Below are 13,490 nucleotides of genomic sequence, written 5' to 3' on the forward strand. Positions count from 1 at the left end.
ACACACTCATTAGGAATGTAATCCATCAACTTACAAACCAAGTGTTTCAGAACTTTTCCTGTGTGCAAGGGCACTGGGGCAAGAAGACAAAGCAAACAGGCTGACCCCCGACTCACCCAATTCATCACATCACAATGACTTGCATTTAAAGATCCTGTGCCCCACCTCCTCTCTGAGCACAGCCCCCAAATCTCAGTGCCATGGTCCTGAACAGAAATTGCTTCCCTCACAGCTCCTTCCCACCTAGACAGCCCCCATTCTCTGAGTCCTGAGCTTAGCCACCATAGCTTTCTCTTTCCAGCTTCTTTCCCATAAAGCTCTTCTCAATGCACAGTAATTATTTCAGGCTCCTGTTCATTTCACCAAATAACACGTTATTATTCAGCCTGCAGTGTAGTACACTGCTAATATGTTATTATACCCATTAAGCATTTACTTTTTTATCAGCATATATTCGCTTTTACAGCATTATGGGTTTCATTCTTGTATTTTCATACATTAAAATCAGTTTGCTCATACTTGCACTCTATTACCTTCCTTTGCCTCCTTCTTATCCATCCTCTTCCCAAATGCTAATCATTCTACTACTTTCATGTCATATGCATATACATGTATATGTTTAATCTAGATTCTACATGAGAGAAAACAAGTTTGTTTTTTCTGATTTAGCTTATTGTACTTAACACAATGATCTCCAGTTTCATCTACTTCCCTACAAATGGCATAATTTCATTTTTCTTTGTGGCCAAATAAAACACACACAGACACACTCACATCCTACCCTACAATTTTTCTTACTATTCTGTTGATGGGACACCCAGGTCAATTTAATAACTTGGCTATTGTGAACAGTGCTTCAGTGGACATTGATGTGTAGGTGTCTCTGGGGTATACTGACCTGGATTCCACTAAACACTTAAGTCTAAGAGAAAGCGTTATGAGGGGTTATTAAATCTGGGTAGCCTGATACAAACACAGTGAGGAATTGAACATGTATTTTTGATTGCAAAGCCCATACACTTTCCAGTGTTTTTTCATGTTGATATAGTATTTTATCAAATATACAGTGATGTCACCTCTCTGCCACCCCCATCCCTACCTTCCTCTTGAAGGAGGGCCTGTATATGCTAAGTAAGTATTATACCAACTGAGTATATCTCTAATCACAAACACTTTATTTTTTAAAAGAAAAAAATTAATTATAGAAAATTTAAATAAAAGGAAGGAGTTTCCAGTTTCCTCTATTATTAAGCCTGAGATTTGTATGGTATAGTGTACTATCATTTGAATCTTAAAGTATCTCTCATAGTCCTATGTTTTAAAGGTTTGGTCCCCTGAAGGCCACTACTGTGAAATTGAAGAACCTTCAGTTGGTAGGGCCAAGAGGGAGGAAGTTAGGTCACTAAGAATATATACTTGAAAGAGACTGTAGTTTATCAGTTCCTCTTTCCTCCCTCCCCCTCTGCTTCTCTGCTACCAAAAGATAAATGGTTTCTTCTACTATGTGTTCCTTCCATGGTGTGGTGCTTCATCACAGGCCTAAAAGCAATGTAACTAACTGCAAATTAAAACCATAAGCCAAAACAACTTTTTTCCTTTATGAGTTGTTCATCTCATATTTTTGTAGTGATGGAAAACAGTTTAATATAATTTACCCCAGCTAATGAATCAATATTGGTACATTTTGAGTATGATGTACTACCTACTGCACTAACAAGGCACTTCAGCATTAATACATTAATATTAACTAAAGGTCATATATCATTTTAGTATTATTATATTTTTAATTTTTATACTTTTACAAATTATTTTATATCTTACTAATTTTTATATATTATTTATTGTTCCTTTCCTGGCCTAGGATCCCAGCTAAGTACCACACTATATTCAGTGGTTACATTTTCTTAAGCCTCTTTCATTGTGACTACTACAAAAGTGAAAGCTTGTCCCTCCCCTCAAATGTATATGTTAAAAGCACAACCATGTCAGACATGGAGATATATTCCTATAATCTCAGAATTCAGGATGAAGATGTTGTGTAGCAGTTTATTAGGAAAAAACTTTTATCTTGGAGGGAAACCCTTTAAGACACAGAATAGAAAAAGGGGGATGAAACAACAAGATGTTCTAAGGGGAATTAAAACACTCCATCCTGTAGGGAAGCTTGTTAAAACAGGATGTAAAAAATTCATTAGCTTCAGAAAGTCCCAGGAACTGACCACACTCATGGGCTCTTCCCTCCCCAAGACTATATAAGCAGTAAAGACTGCTGAGAAGACTCAGACAAGCCCAGCCACCTGGAAAAAGCAGAAAGCAGTCCAGCTGCCTAGAAAACTCAGACAAATTGAGCTTCCTAGAAGAGGCTTACACTAACAGAACTAGCTTGCAAGAACACTTTCCAACTTGTTGCCTATAAGTTGTATAGTGTGTTCCCAATTCCAGCTTTTACGAGCTGTTACTCATGCTGGGGTGGGCTTTGGTGATGCAGCTGTTTTTGAATCCTTTCTGCTCCTATAAATAACTTCTCATCCATATTCCTGTAATTCCTAAAAAAAACTCACTGATTCACCAAGTTGGACTTTGGCACTAGCCATACTTTGGTCTGTATCCCTATCTGGGATGAGTGGACATTTGTCACAACTCTCAAGGAATAGTGTTACATAGCAGAGTGTGAAGCAGGAAGATAATGAGTTCATAGATAAACTGAGCTATAGTCAAGCCATTTCTCAAAAACCAACCAACCAACTGACCTTAACTTTGTAAGAACTAGGAGGTAGAATATTTGGGGGATAAATAGAGTGGATATTTCACTAAGGGATTAGTGTCTTTATGTGGGGGCACAGAGAAAAAATGTTCATCTTTGGGCCAGAAAATGAGACCTCAGCAGACACCAAATCTGCTAGTGCCTTAACCTTGGACTTCAGCCTCCAGAATGGTTAGAAACACCTGGTAGTGTCAGGCATGGTGGTAAACACCTTTAATTGTGGCACCCAAGAGGATCTCTGTGAGTGAGGCCAGCATGGTCTACACAGTGAGCTCCAGGCCAGCCAGGCCTACATAGTGAGACCATGTTTCAAACAACAACAGAAATACCTGGTAGTAGAACCCTTTGGAGTCAGTGTGTGACTAGAAGTAGGTCACTGGGGTGTGTATCCTTGAAGGAACTATCTGTCCTAAGACCACTCCCTCCCTTTCGGCTTCTTGGATGCTAGGAGGTGAGCAGTTTCATCATCTAGTCTAAGATATTTTGTTCCAGCAGCCTGAATAGAGTAGGACAGATAGATAATTAGACTTCCCTTTACTTTGGTGTTCTCAACACTTCTGAGGAGAATTTTTCAGGCATCTATAACATGTTCCTCATTTGATTTTTCCCTTTTTATAATTAGATTGGGTCTATGAATTTAGGATACAGACTACACAGGTGGAGTACCATTTGTCATCATCACACATTGCTATCATGTCATCTCTATAGCATCAATCTAATCACATGGTGCATCTGATGAATGTGAATGGTAAATGTAAGCTTTCTCCATTCCCTTCAGCCTACATTCTTCTGTAGGACATTACCATCACTGAAGGCCCACAGTTATGCTCCACCTCCTTAAGGGTAGTCATACTCAACTTTCCCATTTCTGCAACAAAATATCTGAGAAAAACAACTTAAAGGATGAAGGATTTATTTTGGTTCATGGTTTCAAATATTCAATCCAAGATTACCTGATTTCATTGCGTTGAGCCTGAGTGAGGCAAGGTATCACAGTGGTCAACTACCTAAGTGAGGTAAAAATATCACAGCATCTCTAGTAAACACAGTGATATCACTACATAGCATTGGGGAAGCAGAAAGGAGGATGGGGGCTTAGAATAAAATAGCCAAGGGCACACTCAGGTGACCCACTTCCTCCATTCACACCCCAGCTCCAAAAGGTTCTACTACCTCCCAGTTCTCCATTCAATTGGTCAGAGCTTTCATGATCCAGTCACTTCTGGACAAAAATCATCAGTTTGCTACCAAGCCTTTAACACAGGGACTTTTTGGAACACTTTAGATCAAAATCATAATAGCAGAGTGTACCTGGACTTTGTCTGCATGATAGACTTGTTTATTGCCCATGTATTAATTTATTCATTCATTTTTATAAATACTATGAATTTATTCTATATTTTGACTGATATCTACCACTACTTTATTTTGTTGCTTCAAGTGTTCCAGCTTTGTTCACTATAGGCTTAAGAGGCCTATATATAAATAAATGACTCCTTAAGTAAACACCTCATTTTGGTTTCTGGGTTTATTTGTAAGTGTTTGATCTTGTCCTTCATTTCCAATCTCTTCCAGGCTGTCCCACCTTTGATATTCCCTAACTAGTTTTCAAGGTGGCCCTGGTCCTTTCTATGGGACCAAGATTTGTATGGGGGCTTTGCTTTTGCAACGTATATTCATATTCCTCCCTCTCATTTATAGCTGCTTGAATTGTTAGTATTAGATAAACATCACAGCATCAGTTCACACAGCTGTAAATATTATGTAGGAAGACAGGTTTGATGGATGAGATAAATGAATGGAAGTAATGTTCTTAAACTAGCATCATTGTACCAGCTACCTTTTACTGTTAATTTTAAATAATCTAAAAGGGATTTTAAAAGAATTCTAGACTCTTGGGTAATTTTTTATACCATAAACAATATTATTTCCTGGGTTAGGAAGAAAAAAATTGAGGAAAAATTTGTGGCCATTTTATTGTATTCCCTACCCCCATTTTAGCTGACAATTCTTTTTTAATTACGTGTGTGTGTCTGTGCGCGCGCGCGTGCACACACGTGCAGGTGCAAGTGCATTTATACCAAAGCAGTGTGGTGGTCAGAGGAAAACTTGTAGGAGCTGCTTCTTTCCTTTCACTGTGTAGATCCTGGGAGTCAAACTGAGTCACCAAGCTTGGCAGCATACTGAGGTATCTCCCAGGTCTAATTGTTAATATTTTAAACTACATTTTTAAAAACTACATTAAAAAATAGAATATTTTTATTATTTTTTGAGAACTTCTTATGCCCACAATGTATTTTGATTATACTCACCTCCCATTTCCCTACTCTTAACTTCTCCCAGATCTACTTCCATTACATTCCACCCTTCCAACTTCATGCCAATGGACAGCCTCACATCCATGAATGTTGACCTGGATGGTTTTGTATGTCAATTTGACATAAGCTAGAGTCAACAGTGAGGAAGGAATCTCAGTTGAAGAAATGGCCTCCATAAGATCCAGTTGTAAGGCATTTTCTTAATTAGTGATTGGTGGAGGAGGGCCCAGCCCATTGTGGTTGACACCATCACTGGGCTGGTGATCCTGACTTCTTTAAGAAAGCAGGCTGAGCAAGTCTTGTGAAGCAAGCCAGTAAGCAGCTCTACTCCATGACCTCTACATCAGTTCCTGCCTCCAGGTTTCTGCCCTGTTTGAGTTCCTGTGCTGATTCAGTTATCAACAACCAGTTTGGAAGTGTAAGCTGAATAAACCCTTTCCTCCCCAACTTGTTTTTTGGTCATGGTGTTTTGTTGCAGCAATAGAAACTCTTAAGACAAATGTATAGGCAGCACAAATCAGAATTGGTAGGCTATTAAAAAAAAGAAACAAAGGAATTCTTAAAGGAGACCCATTGTGAATTATTTCTAAAGAGAAAGCACTTAGGATATAGAGGTTTATAATCTGGGTTTCCATATACCCACACCTTTTTGAGTAAGGCATAATCACCAGAATTTATAAGATGTTCAAACCCCTTCACAGACTGTGCAGTATTAACAGTGTTAAGATTTTTAAAGTCATCTTGACAAACTGTAAATACATCTGCATTTATTTTTTGGAATAGGGTCTCACTCTACCCACCAGGCTGGCTTTGAACTCATTACCTTCTTGCCTTCATCTCTAAAGTGCTGGGTTTTAGTTATGTTCTACACACTAAGATCCAAATTTCTTCTTAATAAACATAAAACACCTGTACCCTTAAAAATTCCAGAAATAAGCCGGGCGGTGGTGGCGCACGCCTTTAATCCCAGCACTCGGGAGGCAGAGCCAGGTGGATCTCTGTGAGTTCGAGGCCAGCCTGGACTACCAAGTGAGTCCCAGGAAAGGCGCAAAGCTACACAGAGAAACCCTGTCTCAAAAAAACAAAACAAAACAAACAAAAAAAATTCCAGAAATAAAAAAGGAATAGGCATGGGATATAACTCATGGGTAGAGCATTTGCCAAGCTTGGGCAAGAGCCTGGTTAGATCTCCAGCACTGCCAAAAACAAGAAAAAGAAACACTCTGTGATGGTTTGAATAAAAATGGCTCCATAAACCCATAGGGAGTGGCACTATTAGGAGGTCTGGTCTTTTGGAGGAGGTGTGCCACTGGGGGCAGGCTTTGAGGTCTCAGATGCTCAAGCCATGCCCAGTGTGGCATTCTCTTCCTGCTACCTGTGGATCCAGAAGTAGAACTCTCAGTTCCTCTCCAGCACCATGTCTGCATGCGTGCTGCCATGCTTCCCACCATGAGGATAATGGACTAAACCTCTGAACTGTAAGCCACATCAATTAAATATTTTCCTTTATAAGAGTTGCTGTGATCATGATGCCTCTTTACAGCAATAGAAACCCTAAGACAGAACCAGGGACTGGCGTATTGCTGTGATAGGCCTGACTGTGCTTTTGTCTGGGGGAATGTGGGCTTTAGGGCTGTGGATTAGGAAAGCAGTTGAACACTTTAATTGGGGCTTAATGGGCCATCCTAGTAAGAACACAGAAGACTGTGGTGCTGAGGGTGATGTGAACTGTGGGGGCCTGGTTCAAGAGGTTTCGAGAAGAATGTTAATATGTGGTCTAGAGATTGTCCTTGTGATATTTTGGTGAAGAATGTGGCTGCTTTTTGCCCCTGTCCAACGAGTCTGCCTGAAACTAAAGTGAAGAGTTTTGGATTAATTCCATTGGCAGAGGAAATTTCAAAACAGCTTAGTACAGACTCTGTCATATGGTTACTAGTGTTCACTCTTATGAAGATCTAATAATGAAAAGGAGCAAGTTGGGCAAATAAAAATACAAAATGTACAGTTTGAGGAGAAAAGGGGCACCAGGAATTGGAATGGGGCCATGTTCCAGCCCCAGCAAGCAGCAGAATATGGTTGGCAGCTTCATCCCCGTGGTTCTGGCTTTAGAGTTAAGGATAGAAGAAAGGGATTATGGAATCTCTCTCCATGACTAAAGAAAGCTGCATGTGGCAGGGCTGTCCCTGATGGGAGGCCTAGACAGACCATTGTGTGAAGCTGTTAAAGTGAAGCCTGAATTGTCTTGGAGACCCCAAGATGTTGAAGATACCAGAGCTGTGGGATACCTGTCAAGGAAAGCTACAAACAGGGAGCTATCAACAAGAAACAGCTGCTAATAACAAGAAAAAAAACCTGGAAATTTATAACACATAGTACTCTTAAATCTGAATCAAGGTATTTCAGGCAAAGCCTGCTGGCAATGCACACTGTGATAGCATGTGCAATGAAAAGTATACTTTATTTTGTGTTTGGAACCAAGGCTGCAGTGAAGTCATGAGCTACATACACCATGGGTAAGCACTGCCAGAAACACTTCAGATTCATTACTTGAGTTTTAAAGTTTTTTGGTTCTTTTGTTTGTTTGTTTGTTTTTCGAGACAGGGTTTCTCTGTGTAGCTTTGCGCCTTTCCTGGATCTCACTCTGTAGACCAGGCTGGCCTAGAACTAACAGAGATCCGCCTGGCTCTGCCTCCTGAGTGCTGGGATTAAAGGTGTGCGCCACCATCGCCCAGCTGTTTTTGGTTCCTGTATGTTCAGAAATCTTTTATTCTTATCAAGCTTTTTGTGACTCCCTCACATTCAGTTAGGTGACACAACCCGAGGTTGTGACCCACAGTTTAAGAAGCTGGGATTTAAGGTAAACTCACAAACAAATAACAGCCAAGATGGCTCCCCAGGTATGTACCTATGAAGCCTATTCAAGGGAAGTCAGGCATTTCAATACCTATAGCTGTCTTACTAGATGGTTAAAACTCAATGGGCCTTTGCTTTCCCAAAGATCAGACATAGATCCAATGGTTTCATAGCTCCAATATATAGGTGCTAGCATAAAGAGAAAGTAGCAAAGGAAAAACTCAGTCAAGTCAAGTTCACTCTTCATAAGAGTGAACACTAGTGTGCCTATACCCACAAGAGACTGCCTGCATCTAGAGCTACTTTTCAGTGCTCTACAAGCAGGCAAATGCTAGAAAAGCAAATGGTTCTGAAAGAAGCCTGCAGTAGGGAAATGTAGAATGAAAAACATGAAAACTGAACCAGGATCCTTGCTGGCAACCAGCTGGGTAGCTCATTGCCCTTTAACTTGCTATTTTCTGAGATAACATTCAGTTGTTCCCTAGTTTGATAAGATATGCTCTATTGAGAACCTGTGCTCACATTATTACCACAGTCAAGAATGTTCAATGTACTTCTATATGCTGTTTGTTCTGCAGATTGGAACCACAATATTCACAATTGAGAGATGGGGTATGCTTAAAACTCTAACACAGGGCAATTCTATACCTTTAAGGAAGGAGTTTGACTTCACACATTAACAATAGGAAAGTCAAGACACAGGTACAAAACAGGGTGCCACAGGAGGGCCTTTAGAAGAAACAGGGATCAAAGACCTGGCATTTCACAATATGGTTCTAGAATCAAACAAGAAATTGTCTCAAGTCAATACTAAACTGAAGAAGCTATGACAAGGAAAAGATAATTGCAAGGGGAGCCCATGATGGTGCTTCCAGTGACTCTGCTAATGAGTATTGCTGACTTACTTAATGCTGACTTGAACCTGTACAACATTTCCAATGAGTTCCTGTATCACCTCTGTCCCATCTGTGTCCTGGATCAGAACACAACAATGAAGCAGTGCAGATGGGGGAGAAATCAGAAGGCAGCCAAGTATGGTGACTCATGTGTATAATCCCAGTACTTGGGAGTCTCAGGCAGGATGATTGATTGCCTCAAGTTCAAAACCAGTGTGATCCATATTGCAAATGAAGACATTGTGATAGTTATCAATGATTGTCAACTTGACAGGATCTAGAATGCCTCAGAAACAATTCTTTGGGCATGTTTCTGAACAAGGTTAATTGAGGTGAGAAGACCCACATCATGTATGGACAGCACCATCCCATGGACTGAATAAAAGGAAAAAGTAAGCTAAGCATCAGCATTCATTTTTCCTGATTCCTGATTATGGATTCAAAGTGAGCAGTTGCCTCACACTACTGCCGTCATGACTTCACCACTAGGGAGGACAGTACCCTCTAACTATGAGCCAAAATACACCCTTCTTGAAGTTGCTTTGTCAAGTATTTTGTCACAGCAATAAGAAGAGAAACTAATAATAGACATAAAAACAAATTCTGCCTCAGTGTGGGCATGCTATTAATCCCAGCACTCAGGAGGCAGAGGCAGGCAGATCTTGGTGAGTTTCAGTCCAGCCTGGTCTGCATAGTGAGTTCCAGGACACCTAGGGCTATATGGAGAGACCCTGTCTCAAAAACAAACAAAAAAAAAAAAATAAAAATCAATCAACCAACCAACCAACCAACCAGTCTTGTGCCTCTGCCTTTTTCTGGCAGCAGCTATTTTTCATTTCTGGGATAATGGTCCTGTGTTTGCATATACAGAAAGAATGCTTCAGTTCAGGACTCTGCCTGGCCTTGTGAAATAGAAAGCTCTGCCCACATCACTGTCCACTTCCCACTCCCAATCCTTCTACTTCCAAGCTTAAGTTTCACCTTCCTTATCCTGACCCACCCAGCACTGGATGCATAATTACCTAGCACAGTCCTTTAGAAAGGCAGGCTGCAATTGCTGGACAGCTAATTGAAGGCCAGAGACAATTAACATCTGCCCTAAAGCCATGAACATAGGGTAGAGCTCTCTGGTAATCAAACTCTCTTCCTTCTGAAATCCACTTGGCAGAAGCTGATTTTCTAAAGAGGAAATTGGTCTTCACTATAGTTTCTACACACCAAATTCTCTCTCTGAGAAAACACCCAAGTGGTGTCTATTGGATTTGTTTTGCTGGTTAATGTATTTTATATTAGAGCAAAATTTCTCTAATGCAATATCCTCCACAAGCATTCAGTTTTGTAGCTCTACCGGGAGTAATAACATACTCTTGCTCTTTTCTTCCCTTCATCCCAATAAAATACAGTCTTGAGGTCAGTGGCAGCCCAGTTGTGGTGGTCAACTCCATATCTCATCTCAGCCCCAATTTCTATAGTGTCCCAGGACATAATATCTTTACAGAAGTAGCTCAAATGTGAGAAGCAACATCAAAAGTAGTATACATTAATTTTCTTACAGAGTTTAAAGTATGATTGTGGAAAACAAGTCAGTTTCATGATTTCTTCTGAGATGGTTATGTCTTCTTGGATCTCTGGATCAAGTGCAGACAGTAAAGCCCACTTGACTTACTAGCTTTTAACTAAAACCTTTAGCAAAATTGCAACACAGAGCATGTACTACCATAGAATGTTGATCAAGGACTCAAGGAAGGTTGATCAGGAAACCATCCACTCATCTACCAATCAAATCACCCATCTACCCATCTATCTTCCATCTGTTTGTCTACTTATTCGTCCATCTATCATCCATGCACCCAACCATTCATTGATCTATCCCATCCTACTATAGACCCTTCATTTATCCATCCATCTATCCATTTATCCATTCATCCATTCAATTTTCCATCCATCTATCTACTCATTTATCCATCCAAACAACCACTTATCTAACAGAGAGCCTGGGAGTTAGACAAATTCTCTGGCAGGCCATCATATAGGGAGAGATGCCATGGCTAGGTGCTAAAGATGGTGAGCTTCCAAGATGGCTTGCTTCTTCCTCACCCTCCTGACCTGAGACAAAAGCCTGACAGCTTAAAACAAAGGCCTTGTGGGCTTTTTCTCCTGCTGATGGACTGGTTCAACAAGTTCAGGCAGGATAAAGACATGTTACACAACAGTTGTAGGCCAATCATCCATCCTACCTTTATTCAAACTGACCAATCCTAAATTAGGGGAAGAAAATTCTTCAGAGACTTTAAAAATACTCAGCCATTGAGAACGGACTGGATTTTGGGTTTCCTGTCCATTATGCTTTAGAGAGGGTTGTTTTCTCTATGTGTCTGTTATATATATGTTTCCTCACCCCCAATAAATGCATTTCAACTGCTGATTCTGTCTGTGCTTATTTGTGGTGGTTAAGATTTCTCTACTGCTACCTGTCATGTTCAAGATTTTTCTTGCCTTTTACTTATTTAACTGAAGGAGAAAATGAACTTGATTTAAAAGCCCTAGACTATATCATAATGCCATACCCATCCATAATCAACTCATTCGTTCTATTCATCTGCTCACTCATCCATTCACGTGCCCATCCATTCATCCATCCACCTACCCATCTTCGCATTCATCTACCCAAGGATTGGCTTATTTGTCTGTTTCTTCACCCATCTATCCATTCACCAGTGCACTCATCCACCAACCATTTATTTGGCACCTAATCTATGTAGGAACTATGTATGATAAACAGTAGTAAAAAATTAAAATCTTCTGAACTGTCCAGCAGGAATGAGGATGGGGAGGGAGTCCAGATAACATAATGGTGTGGAAATACATCCATGATACTGAATCCAAGCGTCTTCATTCCTGCCCACCCCCCCAATATCCCAGTCTGCAGAGGACATCACTGTTCACAGTATAATGGGCATTTACTTTGAGGGTGTTAGGAAAGACTAATTTTGGTGTCACAAAAAGGAACATATGAACAAAGTGAAAGTAACTCAGCATGGCAATTTCTTTTTGCAAAAAGGGCGAGTCATGCCCCAGGATAAAGCTAGTGAATAGCAGCACACATGGCCTAGATGACCTCTGTCTTTTATCCCTAACACAACAGGGAGGTTGCCTGTTCCTCACTGGCTGAGGTTCCAATCTTACTGTCTATTGATTGGCTAATTTAGAAAAGTGGCATGAAAAGGGAAAATAGAATTAGCAAATAGGTAGAATTAGTAATGTTTAGAAATTTAAACATTTCAGGAATTTCAGGAAGCCAATTACACCTGATCAAACAAGATTATCTAACAAAGAACTGACAAAAGGGACTCTGGAGGAGAGGACAGAAAAGGAAGCAGATGTTCAGCCATTAAAGCTGTTGATAAGAGAAATGACTAAAATGTCTTACAAAGTCAAACTCTGAAAAGCAGAATTATTAAACAAAGGTGGGTCTATACAACAAGGTTTATACAGTTATATAGTGCTCTGAAGCCCCATTCCCCACCCCAGTAACCACACATAAGACTCCTTTCTTACTCTTCATTGTCAGTGCTTTCCCATCACTTGTGCATGAGAGAAAGCTGACATGGGAACAGAACCCACTAGTATAAAGGTATATAGAAAAACAGGGCATCTTTCCTAGTATTAGGAACTGAATTGAGACCTCCTCTGAAATTAATGTGTTTAAGCCCTATCTTTAGTATCTCAGAATATAACTATGTAGCCAAACAAGACATTTAAAGTGGTGGTTAAGAAGAAATGAGGTCACTAGGATGACTCAAAATTAATCTGTCTGGTGTCCTTATAAGAACTGGAAATTAGGAAACAGACACATAATGCAAGCAAATGAGGACACAGTGAGGAGATGGGAGTCTAGATACAAGTTAAGGAGAGAGGCATTGGGAGGAACCAGTCCTTCCTTTGATCTTGCTAGATCTTTCAGCCTCCAAGCCTGGAAAGGGTCAGTGCTTACTATTTACACTATCTAGGATACAGGACATTAAAAAATGTCTCTATTTCGTTTCTATTTGTACACACACACACACACACACACACACACACACACACACACACACACACACACACACACACACACTCAGAGGACAACTTATGGGAGTTTGTTCTCTCCTTTCACTATATGTATTCCAAGGATGAAGTCAGGTCTGCAAGCTTGGTGGCAGGGGCCTTACCAGCTGAACCATCTCACCAGCCTCTGTGAGACCATTTTTTAATGATAGCCATTGAGAAATCAGATATTGAGCATTTATGGGACTCCCAAATCAGTCATGCAATGCATTTGCAAGAAACAGATCTACTGGTTCTAATAAGCTTGAGGATTCAGCATGAAATCTCTGAGAGCAGTTGGAACCTCTAGGAAAATATCTTCAGAAGAGGGAAGGCAGGAAGGAACAAATGAGATGGGCTGCTCAGGACCAGATGTGATGGAGGGGAGAAAATGTCACTGTATCTGCTAACCTGTGGTCAGGCTACCCAGCTACCATGTATTTCCCCCTTAATCCAGCAGGCTCCAATGATTTCTGATGTCCCATGTACCTTTATGTTTGTTTGTTTCTTTATTCTGAGACAAGGTCTTGAATTTATGAGCTCCCTCCTTAGCCTCCTGAGTGCTGGGATTAT

At 40.4% G+C, this 13,490-nt stretch overlaps 1 protein-coding gene across 1 annotated transcript in view; it reads right to left on the minus strand.

The window, feature by feature from the left end:
* The window catches only part of Shroom2 (shroom family member 2), a 164,369-nt gene that overhangs the window by 37,858 nt on the left and 113,021 nt on the right, over nt 1–13,490 (minus strand). The gene's annotated exons all lie outside the window — the stretch shown is intronic.

Source organism: Peromyscus maniculatus, chromosome X, assembly GCF_049852395.1.
Source record: "Peromyscus maniculatus bairdii isolate BWxNUB_F1_BW_parent chromosome X, HU_Pman_BW_mat_3.1, whole genome shotgun sequence".
NCBI lineage: Eukaryota > Metazoa > Chordata > Mammalia > Rodentia > Cricetidae > Peromyscus > Peromyscus maniculatus.